The sequence below is a fragment of the Aquarana catesbeiana genome, linkage group LG11 (assembly GCF_042186555.1).
Source record: "Aquarana catesbeiana isolate 2022-GZ linkage group LG11, ASM4218655v1, whole genome shotgun sequence".
Classification (NCBI taxonomy): domain Eukaryota; kingdom Metazoa; phylum Chordata; class Amphibia; order Anura; family Ranidae; genus Aquarana; species Aquarana catesbeiana.
Genome location: NC_133334.1, coordinates 181,322,627 through 181,335,841, shown reverse-complemented (window position 1 = coordinate 181,335,841; position 13,215 = coordinate 181,322,627). Strand labels below are relative to the sequence as shown.

The following is a 13,215-nucleotide window of genomic DNA, read 5'->3' as shown; positions in this document are numbered from 1 at the left end:
TTCTCAACTGCTTTAATCTTGGCATCTATCTTTCATACATGGTATCACTGTTAATGTGAAGTCTTTTCCCGTGAGATTCTGCTTATCTTAGGGACATTGCGGTGGAAGGGGGGGAGAAGAGCCAGGGGGACAAGGAGGATTGGAGGAGTTGGAGAAAGTGTAGGAAGGTTTGTTGAATGAAATAAAGGGGAGAAGAAGAGAAGAAATGGAAGAACAAGAGGAGGGAAGGGGGCAAAAGAGGTCCCCAGAAAGAGACTACCCTTACAATATAGATAGAAGAGATGGACAGATGGAGAGGGGAGGGGATGGCAAGAAAGATAAGCAGAGCGGGAATTCCAGGAAGCTCGCCCGGCCTCACTTATGTTAATAAGAGCATGCACTAATATCTTTTAAAGATAGAGGATATTAACTCCACCATCCACTGTCAGCCAATCCGCCTCTCAGGGCCCATCCCGTCAGTATAGTCACACCACCAGATGACGATCTGCAACCCAAGCCACCCAAATTTTGTCAAACTTCTTGGGGCAGTTCCTGCCCATGTAGGTAAGCTTGTAGATTGGCAGTACTGCATTTATCTGTGCCCTCCACGCCTCAACGGTGGGGGGGTCCGACCGTTTCCAGCGTAACAGAATTTCTTTCCTAGCATAATAAGCTGCATAGAACACAAAAAGTTTGGTATGTTTGCCTGCTATTAAATTATCTGTGATACCCAAAAGGAACACCATTGGGTCTGCTTTCAGCTGCAGCCCTGCCACACCATTTACATCCGACACTATTTACATCCGACACTACATCCGACACAGTTACACTCACTGGATTAGGTAACAGAATCGTCTCCAATTTATTTAAGAAGCCCAGTGCAGGGAACACTATTTTGAGGACGGATTCTAGCCACCCGAGTCACACCATTTGAAGTGTCCCGGTTGGTCAGTTTTTGAGGCTAAAAAGACTCTGCAGCAGGAAGTCTGACTTTGACTCAGAGGCCATCAAAATGGCCTCTAGATTCAAGGAGAGAGGATATTCTGAGTCATTGGTCAATAGGGGTTTGTCCATAGCATCTGAGACATCCAAAAGAGAAACTACTTGAGGAAAAATCTATAAAGAAGAATACAGCAAGGTTTGGAAGAGGCAGTAGTCCTACCTTCTCTACTCCATACAGTCTTGAATATGACAAAATCCGTAAAATAGTTAAGAAATATCTTCCCGTTCTGTCACACAAGCCCATCTACTCACAAATTTTGGCTAGAGGGATACGTACCGTGTCAAGAAAGGCTCCATCCTTGGGAAATTTGTTGTCACCTAGCCTTTTTTCAAGTAAAACAAATACGCATAATTAGTTATCTTTTAAAGGCACATTCAGATGTGGGGGACATAATTGTTCCTATTGCCCATTCATCAAGGGTGGAGATGCAATTGTGTCCTCATCTACAGCAAATCTCACAAAATTCTCTCATTTGTTAATTGCAATACCCGCTATGTGATTTATGCTATAACCTGCACTGCATGTTCTATACAGTATGTGGGAAGAACTATTCGTAGATTAAAAGATCGATTATATGATCATCTCTACGATATGGAGAAAAACCATAACACAAGTGTTGCGCGGCACTGGAATGAGTACCATAATAGGGACACCTCCAGTTTAGACATCCAAGCCATTGACAAAATCTTGAGACCACCGAGAGGTGGTGACAAATTTATTATGTAAACGTGAGGTTCAGTGGATCTTCATTTTGAACACAAGGCTCCCGTCTGGTCTTAACTTTGAATGGGATGTGTCCCACTTCTATCAATAAAAAACACAATATCTATGCTATATGATAATTATGCTTTAATCCAATCACTAGTTAGAAAGCCAAAACATTGGTTTTCGATAGTTTCATAATTTCTATTTCTTGCTACTAAAATTTTACAATGCATAAAAGGACTATAGAAATACATTGATCTTGTTCCCTCTAGAGGTAATGCTATGCTTGTAGAGAAATGTACCGATCTTTTTCCCTCAAGACAACGTCAGGTTATCATAGAAATGTATTGATCCTATTCTCTCTTGAGGCTACATTATGTTATGTTACCATAGAGGTGTGATCTCTTTATCTCTGGAGGCAGTGTTTGTTGCTATTGAGACACAATACTAATAGCTTTTGACTTAAGGCCAGTTTTAATTCAGATATCAGACGTATGGAGAGGGGTACACAACTTGATTGTACATTATTTATACAATTACCGGTTTTCCAGTTTTTTGGCTTATGTCTGGTTCTTTTTGGCTCATGACTGGTTCTTTTTGACACTAATATGTAGTTATGAACAGACCACTTAAAGTTCTCTAGCAGTTCTAGAACCATGCTCTTGAAACTTGGAATAGATGGGCTATATATAAAGCGCGATTTCTGTGTTTTTCAGCAAGCGGAGGGAAACTCTGTTTAGGTTTGCAGCAGCTTTGGAATTACATTATTGAAAGGTGTAATGAATGTGATACATACAATTCGTGGTTCCTACTCCTCTAATAAACGGAGGGATCCTCTGTCTGTTTATTTCAGACTCATAATTTGTAGACCCCTCCAGGGTAGCTTACAATTTTTGGGTTACGGATCTTCGGTTTTCAGTGGCAATATTGCAGCGCTGTGGATATGTGTATATGTGTAAGCTATTTCGTGCTATATAGAAAGCTAAGCCCTTTATAATTTTGTAGACTACACAGTTGTGAGCTTGTGATGGCTATAGGACATATGACCGTTGCTTTCATTTTGCAGCAAGCGGAGGGAGACTCTGTTCATTTGAGATTCATAAAATAAGATTGTTTAAATCTTACTGGAAGATAGATTTTGTTCTGTTTCTGTTTTTCCGTTTTTTGTATATTATTTTTCCAGTACTGGTCTACATACTTACAAAGCAATCCTTTTGATAGACCTGGTTTATATATTCCACATACTTTGTTACAACAACATAGCATGGCTATTTAGAGTCAATTATAGCTGGGTTTCCTTATGGATTATAATAAGTGGAAGCAAACTTTTTTACTGCTATCACTATTTATTGCCATCTAGACACACATATGATGGCTTTTTGGGACTGTAACAGAGACATCTCTCATAAGAACGCTTTGGGTTTCTGCAAAAGAACTTCAGATTTCCATCTCCAATAGTTTTCTATTTTCAGTTCCTAATTTTTGTCACTGAATTTCCTGAATTTATGACTATCTGCAACATTCTTTGAGATAATAACTATTTAGGATGTATACCATACTCAGACTGTCAAAATAGTCCCTTAATTTACCTGTTTTAATTTGATTTAATTTAATGTAGTTTAAATTGATTTGGTGTACCCACAACTGAATGGGTCTTCCATTGCATGCTCTTATTATACCTGTTTTGCTACCTTTTATACCAGTTATCTTACTAATATCTATTCTATATAATTATACATTATTTACAGATGGCTTCTTTTAAGCCTTTTTATGCCACGCAAACGATATTGAACTGCCTCTAGGATGATCATATTTAATGTTTAATGTGAATATATATGTATCCTTTTCCAGGTGCGTCTCATTGTTGGAATGTCTTTGGGCTTTGAGATGTTCCACAAGCGTGTCCTTTTAATTGATAAGTGTCTATTGATTTAATTGATTGTTTCACCACCAGGTTTTCATTGGTGGTTTTTATTTTTCTGTTCTATTTAGTTGTGACCACACTCACTCACACTTTAGCTATGAGTAAGCATCTTTGTATGTGAAAAGCGTTAACTATTGCTATCTTCTGATCGTATCTGATGACTTTTGTTGGATTTTAACACATTTTTTAATATAAAGATGACCGTTTTCAGAGTGCAGCAGTCCGGGATTTCCTGGGTTCTAAAGTTTGTGCAAATTTTCGGTCCGTTCGCAGGTTCTGGTGCGAACCGAACCGGGGGGTGTTCAGCTCATCCTTACTGTCCACTACACTACACTGACCACTATACTATACTGTCCACTACCCTACCCACTATACTATACTGTCCACTACACTAAACTGACCACTATACTGTCCACTACACTACACTGACCACTATACTATACTGTCCACTACACTATACTGACCACTATACTGTACACTACACTACATTGACCACTATACTACACTGTCCACTACACTACACTGAGCACTCTACTGTCCACTACACTACACTGACTACTATACTATACTGTCCACTACACTACACCAACCACTATACTATGCTATCCACTACACTGACCACTATACTACACTGACCACTACACTAACCACTACACTATACTGTCCACTACACTGAGAGCTACACTGACCACTATACTGTCCACTACACTGAGAACTACACTGACCACTATACTATACTGTCCACTACACTGAGAACTACACTGAACACTATACTACACTGACCACTATACTATACTGTCCACTACACTGAGAACTACACTGACCACTACACTGAGAACTACACTGACCACTATATTGACCCCTACACTGAGAACTACACTGACCACTATACTGACCACTACACTGTCCACTACACTGACCACTATACTGTCCACTACACTGAGAACTACACTGACCACTACACTACACTGACCACTATACTATACTGTCCACTACACTACACTGACCACTCTACTGTCCACTACACTACACTGACTACTATACTATACTGTCCACTACACTACACCAACCACTATACTATGCTGTCCACTACACTGACCACTATACTACACTGACCACTACACTAACCACTACACTATACTGTCCACTACACTGAGAGCTACACTGACCACTATACTGTCCACTACACTGAGAACTACACTGACCACTATACTATACTGTCCACTACACTGAGAACTACACTGAACACTATACTACACTGACCACTATACTATACTATACTGTCCACTACACTGAGAACTACACTGACCCCTACACTGAGAACTACACTGTCCACTATACTGACCACTACACTGTTCACTACACTGACCACTATACTGTCCACTACACTGAGAACTACACTGACCACTACACTACACTGACCACTATACTATACTGTCCACTACACTACACTGATCAATATACTACACTGACCACTATACTATACTGTCCACTACACTGAGAACTATACTGACCACTATACTATACTGACCCCTACACTGAGAACTACACTGACCACTATACTATACTGTCCACTACACTGAGAACTACACTGACCACTATACTGTCCACTACACTACACTGTCCACTACACTACACTGTCCACTACACTATACTGTCCACTACACTATACTGTCCACTACACTACACTGACCACTACACTATACTGTCCACTACACTACACTGACCACTATACCACACTGACCACTATACTATACTGTCCACTACACTGAGAACTACACTGACCAATATACTGTCCACTACACTGACCACTATACTGTCCACCATACTATACTGTCCAATACACTATACTGACCACTACACTGACCACCATACTACACTACACTGTCCACTACACTGACCAACATACTACACTTACCACCATACTACACTACACTGACCACCATACTACACTAAACTGTCCACTACATTGACCACCATACTACACTACACTTACCACCATGCTACACTACGCTATACTGTCCACTATACTACACGGTCCACTACACTGACCACCATACTACACCACACTGTACACCACACTGTCCACTACACTGTCCACTACACTGACCACCATACTACACTACACTGACCACCATACTACACTAACTGATCACTATGCTACACTAACTAACCACCATACTACACTACATTGAACCACCATACTACACTAACTGACTTTATCTCTCCCCCAAGGCCAGTAACATGACTCTCACGAGGAAGTCTCACTCACCTTCATGTCTGGCTGGCCTGCAACAGTCCGGAGGAGAAGGAGACAGCGGCGGCTCACATTGCTTCTCTCCCCCGCGCTCTAGCTGCCATGTTCAGTGTCCGGCGCAGCGCACTGTGATAGGGCGTATGGGGGTCACGTGCGGAGGCGGGACTTCAGGAGTGATCGCGGACAGGCCAGCTCTATGGCTCACGTGACCCCCATACGCCCAATCACAGGGCGCCGGACACTGAAAATGGCGTCCGGAGCCTGGGGACACAGAAATATAAAATTAGGAAGAGGCAGCCATTGACACATACTGGCGCCCCCTGCACCTCCCATGCTACGCCACTGAGTCAGTGGTAATATGCACCTTACCGCTGACCGCCCCCCTCCTGCGAGGCATGGACATTGCCTTCCACATGCCGGTAGAGAGCCAGAATCCCCTTCCGTGAAAAAAAGTGGCATTTGGGAACCTGCCACTGAGGTACCACACATTCCCCAAACTCACGTAAGGGGGCAGAGTCTACCAACTGAAAAGGCAGCAGTTGAAGTGCTAGCAATTTAGCCAAGCTAGCATTCAACAGTTGGGCATGTGGATGGCTGGGAGCGAACTTCTTTCACCGGTGGAGCAACTGGGGTAGGGAAATCTGTCTGCTAGAAGAATCGGACAATAGCACCGATAGCAGATTTCCCGCAAGTACTTGGCAGTGGCACACCTAATTCTACACCTTCATTCCTCTCAGTGCAGGTTTCTGAGAGGACTGAAGGTATAATGGGGTTGGAGATCCCAGCTAAAGAGGAGGAGCAAGAAAGGTCTGCCTTGTTGCCAACGGGCCACATGGGAGCTCGACACTGATTAAGCATGTGGTGCCCAAGCGCTTGCTGTCTAGTCCACGCTTCATACGCTTCAGACATATGTTGCAAATAGCAACGGTGCGATCTGCTGCACACGTCTCAAAAAAGGCCCACACCGAAGAACTTTTGGAATAACGCGGAGTCACCAGCGCCCTGCACTTGCGGAGCTCTGCGGTGTTATGCAGTTGGTTGGCTGCCCTTAAGCTGGCCCCTGGAGGGCATCCTGCCTCATTGGAGATGTGCCTCCTCCTACTCAGCCTCCTCCTCCTCTCTCCTATGAGGCACCCATGTAGAGTCAGTGAGCTCATTATCCCTATCCCTCCTCGTCACTGGAGCAAACCTGGCAGTATGCTGCAGCTGGGGGAACAAGACTGCCAGTTTGTTGTCCTTCTTGGGCAACCCCTCTCTCTGGGCTCACATTACTGCCTTCCTCAAGCTGGATACCATCATCAGAGCCTTCAAAACGCTGCTCATCCTCCTGCAGCATGTACCCGACACTGTGGTCGAACAGTTCGGGGGACTTCTCCAATGGGGCTAGGGAAGGAGTAACTGATGATGACCTTGAGTTCAAGGATTGAGCCCCTTTGACACCTGCATTGGCAGCCAAGGTAGCCTGGGTGACAGAGGATGAGGAGGATGAGGACAGCTTGGTCATTCACTCTACCAACTCTTCTGCATGTTGTGGCTCAACACAGCCAGCTGCCAAGAAAAAGGACAAGCGTGCCCCACGGCCACGTGCTGATGAGGATGCACCCTGTCCAAGACCAGCACTGTTGCCTCTAGACACAGAGCCTGCTTGCCCTCTTTTATTGGCCTGTGACTGTCTGCCTCTCCTTGTTGGCCTTCCAGACATACTGTCTTTGATGTATTGGAATAGGTTCACAAGGAATGGCCTGCAGTGAAATGTAGCTGCACAAAGCTGGGATGTATATATATATATTGATTGTACTGCAGCTAGCTGAATCGCCTGCCTGCCTGTAGTATTATTAGAAAGAGAACACCAGCAATTGGCTGCAGGTAGCTTTAGTTGCACACTGTGCACAAGATACAGTGCACTGACTGAAAATACTGCAGCTGCCTGCCTGTAAGTATATTAGGTAGAGAATAACAGGAATGGATCTAGCTAAACTGAATATAGTGTGTGTATGTATGTGTATATATATATATATATATATATATATATATATTATGTCAGGAAGAGAACACCAGCAATTGGATATATATATATATATATATATATATATATATATATATATATATATATATATATATATATATATATATACACATACATAAATACACTATATTCAGTTTAGCTAGATCCATTCCTGTTATTCTCTTCCTAATATACTTACAGGCAGGCAGCTGCAGTATTTTCAGTCAGTGTACTGCATTCTGTGCACAGTGTGCAACTAAAGCTAACTGCAGCCAATTGCGGGTGTTCTCATCCACACAACACCTGGGATGCATATATATATACACAATACACTTACTGCAGCTAACTGACTTGCCTGCCTACTCTAAATTAAAATGAAATGACACTGTCTCTCTGTCTCTCTATCTCTCTCTCAGCACGCCGGAACACACTACACAGGGCCGATGTGCAGGTGGCCTTATATAGTGTGGGGTATGTACTAAATCTCCTGAGGCATAATTGGCCAAAGCCACCCTGCCTTTGGCCAATTATGGCTCTCTGTTCTTACCGCGCTGTGATTGGCCAAAGCATGCGGGTCATAGTGCACGCTTGGCCAATCATCAGCCAGCAATGCACTGCGATGCCGCAGTGAATTATGGGCCGTGACGCGCCACTCGAATTTGGCATGAACGGCCCATAATGTTCGCCATTCGGAGAATGGTCGAACGGCCGAAGTTCATCCCTACTGCCCAGCTTGATGTGCCTCTGTCTGCTGCCCAGCTTGATGTGCCTCTGTCTGCTGCCCAGCTTGATGTGCCTCTTTCTGCTGCCCAGCTTGATGTGCCTCTTTCTGCTGCCCAGCTTGATGTGCCTCTTTCTGCTGCCCAGCTAGATGTGCCTCTTTCTGCTGCCCAGCTTGATGTGCCTCTTTCTGCTGCCCAGCTTGATGTGCCTCTGTCTGCTGCCCAGATTGATTTGCCTCTGTCTGCTGCCCAGCTTGATTTGCCTCTTTCTGCTGCCCAGCTTAAAGTGCCTCTGCTTGCTGCCCAGCCTGATGACCTGGAGCCTGCTGCCCAGCCTGATGACCTGGAGCCTGGGTGGTGGGGTGCGTGTCTTATTTTCGAACTCTGGGGGCACATCCCCCAGTGAACTAAAGGACTCTGGCTTTGGAAGTGCGAAGAAGTCCGCAGACTCAGTAGGGAAACCTTTTAGGGTGTTTCTGCACCCACTCGGACTGTCATACCCAGGGCTGAATGGAGCGTCCAGGGGCCACTCCTTAAGGGGGGGAACTGTCAGGAACAGTGTCATTTACTGGTTTCACCTGCTGGTGGCTCAGCACCAAAGGGTGTAATTCTGGTGGCCACCAGCGGGTGTCTCCCTGCCTGGACTAGAGACCAGCTATAAGGCACACCTGTTATGGATTTGCTGGTCTATATAAACCCGCCCTAAACTAAATACTTCAGAATTCTTCTGCTAGCGTCCCTGCTTTTGTTCCTGCTTTGTTCCTGAACCCCATTCCATTTATCCTGTCCTGTCCTTGAGACCTGTTTCCTGTTACCTGTTTTTGTCCTGGAGACCTGTTCCCTATTACCTGCTCCTTCCGGTCTGCTTCCTTATACCTGGCTTCTGTTCCCCTTTTTTGCTTTTGTCCCTGCCTTGTTTATTTTGTTTGTATGTATGTATACAGTCAGGTCCATAAATATTGGAACATCGACACAATTCTAATCTTTTTGGCTCTATACACCACCACAATGCATTTGAAATTAAACAAACAAGATGTGCTTTAACTGCAGACTTTCAGCTTTAATTTGAGGGTATTTACATCCAAATCAGGTGAACGGTGTAGGAATTACAACAGTTTGTATATGTGCCTCACACTTTTTAAGGGACCAAAAGTAATGGGACAGATTAACAATCATCCATCAAACTTTCACTTTTAATACTTGGTTGCAAATCCTTTACAGTCAATTACAGCCTGCAGTCTGGAACACATAGACTTCACCAGATGCCGGGTTTCATCCCTGGTGATGCTCTGCCAGGCCTCTACTGCAATTGTCTTTAGTTCCTGTTTGTTCTTGGGGCATTTTCCCTTCAGTTTTGTCTTCAGCAAGTGAAATGCATGCTCATTCGGATTCAGGTTTGGTGATTGACTTGGCCATTGCATAACATTCCACTTCTTTCCCTTAAAAAAGTCTTTGGTTGCTTTTGCAGTATGCTTCGGGTCATTGTCCATCTGCACTGTGAAGCGCCGTCCAATGAGTTCTGAAGTATTTTGCTGAATATGAGCAGATAATATTGCCCAAAACACTTCAGAATTCATCCTGCTGCTTTTGTCAGCAGTCACATCATCAATAAATACAAGAGAACAAGTTTCATTGGCTGCCATACATGCCCACACCATGACACTACCACCACCATGCTTCACTGATGAGGTGGTATGCTCTGGATCATGAGTAGTTCTTTTCCTTCTCCATACTCTTCTCTTCCTATCACTCTGGTACAAGTTGATCTTGGTCTCATCTGTCCATAGGATGTTGTTCCAGAACTCTGAAGGCTTTTTTACATAGTTACATAGTAGGTGAGGTTGAAAAAAGACACAAGTCCATCAAGTCCAACCTATGTGTGTGATTATGTGTCAGTATTACATTACATATCCCTGTATATTGCGGTCATTCAGGTGATTATCTAATAGTTTCTTGAAGCTATCAATGCTCCCCGCTGAGACCACCGCCTGTGGAAGGGAATTCCACATCCTTGCCGCTCTTACAGTAAAGAACCCTCTACGTAGTTTAAGGTTAAACCTCTTTTCTTCTAATTGTAATGAGTGGCCACGAGTCTTATTAAACTCTCTTCTGCGAAAAAGTTTTATCCCTATTGTGGGGTCACCAGTACAGTATTTGTAAATTGAAATCATATCCCCTCTCAAGCGTCTCTTCTCCAGAGAGAATAAGTTCAGTGCTCGCAACCTTTCCTCATAACTAAGATCCTCCAGACCCTTTATTAGCTTTGTTGCCCTTCTTTGTACTCGCTCCATTTCCAGTATGTCCCTCCTGAGGACTGGTGCCCAGAACTGGACAGCATACTCCAGGTGCGGCCGGACCAGAGTCTTGTAGAGCGGGAGAATTATCGTTTTATCTCTGGAGTTGATCCCCCTTTTAATGCATGCCAATATTCTGTTTGCTTTATTAGCAGCAGCTTGGCATTGCATGCCATTGCTGAGCCTATCATCCACTAGGACCCCCAAGTCCTTTTCCATCCTAGATTCCCCCAGAGGTTCTCCCCCCAGTGTATAGATTGCATTCATATTTTTGCCACCCAAATGCATTATTTTACATTTTTCTACATTGAACCTCATTTGCCATGTAGTCGCCCACCCCATTAATTTGTTCAGGTCTTTTTGCAAGATTTCCACATCCTGCGGAGAAGTTATTGCCCTGCTTAGCTTAGTATTGTCTGAAAATACAGAGATGGAACTGTTTATCCCATCCTCCAGGTCGTTTATGAACAAATTAAATAGGATTGGTCCCAGCACAGAACCCTGGGGGACCCCACTACCCACTCCTGACCATTCTGAGTACTCCCCATTTATCACCACCCTCTGAACACGCCCTTGTAGCCAGTTTTCAATCCATGTACTCACCCTATGGTCCATGCCAACGCACCTTATTTTGTACAGTAAACGTTTATGGGGAACTGTGTCAAATGCTTTTGCAAAATCCAGATACACCACGTCTACGGGCCTTCCTTTATCTAGATGGCAACTCACCTCCTCATAGAAGGTTAATAGATTGGTTTGGCAAGAACGATTCTTCATGAATCCATGCTGATTACTGCTAATGATATCATTCTTATTACTAAAATCTTGTATATAGTCCCTTATCATCCCCTCCAAGAGTTTACATACTATTGATGTTAGGCTAACTGGTCTGTAATTCCCAGGGATGTTTTTTGGGCCCTTTTTAAATATTGGTGCTACATTGGCTTTTCTCCAATCAGCTGGTACCATTCCAGTCAATAGACTGTCTGTAAAAATTAGGAACAACGGTCTGGCAATCACCTGACTGAGTTCCCTAAGTACCCTCGGATGCAAGCCATCTGGTCCCGGTGATTTATTAATGTTAAGTTTCTCAAGTCTAATTTTAATTAAATTTAATTTAATTTTAGATGTTGTTTGGCAAACTCTGTTTTTCTCTCCTGTTTTTGAGGCTCACCAATGGTTTACATCTTGTGGTGAACCCTCTGTATTCACTCTGGTGAAGTCTTCTCTTGATTGTTGACTTTGACACACATACACCTACCTCCTGGAGAGTGTTCTTGATCTGGCCAACTGTTGTGAAGGGTGTTTTCTTCACCAGGGAAAGAATTCTTCGGTCATGCACCACAGTTGTTTTCCGTGGTCTTCCAGGTCTTTTGGTGTTGCTGAGCAATCTTTTTAAGGATGCTCCAAACTGTTGATTTGGCTACACCTAATGTTTTTGCTATCTCTCTGATGGGTTTGTTTTGTTTTTTCAGCCTAATGATGATCCCCCTTTTAATGCATGCCAATATTCTGTTTGCTTTATTAGCAGCAGCTTGGCATTGCATGCCATTGCTGAGCCTATCATCCACTAGGACCCCCAAGTCCTTTTCCATCCTAGATTCCCCCAGAGGTTCTCCCCCCAGTGTATAGATTGCATTCATATTTGCTTCACTGACAGCTCTTTGGATCTCATATTGAGAGTTGACAGCAACAGATTCCAAATGCAAATAGCACACTTGAAATGAACTCTGGACCTTTTATCTGCTCCTTGTAAATGGGATAATGAGGGAATAACTCACACCTGGCCGTGGAACAGCTGAGCAGCCAATTGTCCCATTACTTTTGGTCCCTTAAAAAGTGGGAGGCACATATACAAACTATTGTAATTCCTACACTGTTCACCTGATTTGGATGTAAATACCCTCAAATTAAAGCTGAAAGTCTTCAGTTAAAGCAAATCTTGTTCATTTCAAATCCATTGTGGTGGTGTATAGAGCCAAAAAGATTAGAATTGTGTCAGTGTCCCAATATTTATGACTATAGATATGTATGTGTGTGTGTGTGTGTATGTGTGTGGTTTTGGGGTTTGCTGTGTCTTTCACTGTTTTCTTGTTTATGGTTTCTGTTTGGTTTGCACATGTGTCCTTATCCTTAACCGCTTGCCAACGGCTGGACGTCCTGGGATTTGTGGTGGTATATCTGAATGATGCCTGAAGCTACAGGCATCATTCAGATATCGGCGTTTTCAGCCGGAGATTTCCTACACCATAAGAATGATCATAGCGGCTGGTCAGCCGCTAGATCGTTCTTACAGGCGGCGAGAGGGGACACCTCCCCCCACCGC

General features: G+C 43.7%; 1 protein-coding gene across 28 annotated transcripts in view; it reads right to left on the bottom strand.

Annotated features, from left to right (window-relative positions):
* NRXN2 (neurexin 2) overlaps positions 1 to 13,215 on the bottom strand; it is a 3,426,600-nt gene that overhangs the window by 1,616,974 nt on the left and 1,796,411 nt on the right. The gene's annotated exons all lie outside the window — the stretch shown is intronic.